We start from the raw sequence: 423 nt of genomic DNA, 5'->3' as shown, positions 1-423 counted from the left end.
TATCTTATAAAAAAATACTAAACCTATTTTTTTCTCTCTCTTCCTTACTCTTCTCTCTAAAGCATAGAAGACGCAAAGTTTTTTACTTCAATTTCAAAAAAAAAAGAAATGAAAATATTTAAATATTATTTAATATATTAATATTATTTAACTATAAAAAATATTATAAAGAGTATTATTTAATATTATTATTTGAATATAGTAAATATAATAAAGAATATTATTTAGTATTATTTAAATTTAATGAAGATTATATTTTATCTTTTAATTTTAAATATTATTTACTTATAATAAAAAGTTTAATTATCTTCTAATACAAAATATTATTAAATTATAAGAAAAATATGTTTGTATTTTGGTTAAAATATTATTCAATTATATTAAAAGTTATTTCGATTTCATTACTTAGAATATTTTTATCTT

This window comes from Theobroma umbraticum, unplaced genomic scaffold (genome assembly GCF_002168275.2).
Source record: "Theobroma umbraticum cultivar Fairchild unplaced genomic scaffold, ASM216827v3 scaffold_50.0, whole genome shotgun sequence".
NCBI lineage: Eukaryota > Viridiplantae > Streptophyta > Magnoliopsida > Malvales > Malvaceae > Theobroma > Theobroma umbraticum.
Note: the sequence above shows the minus strand (reverse complement) of the source record.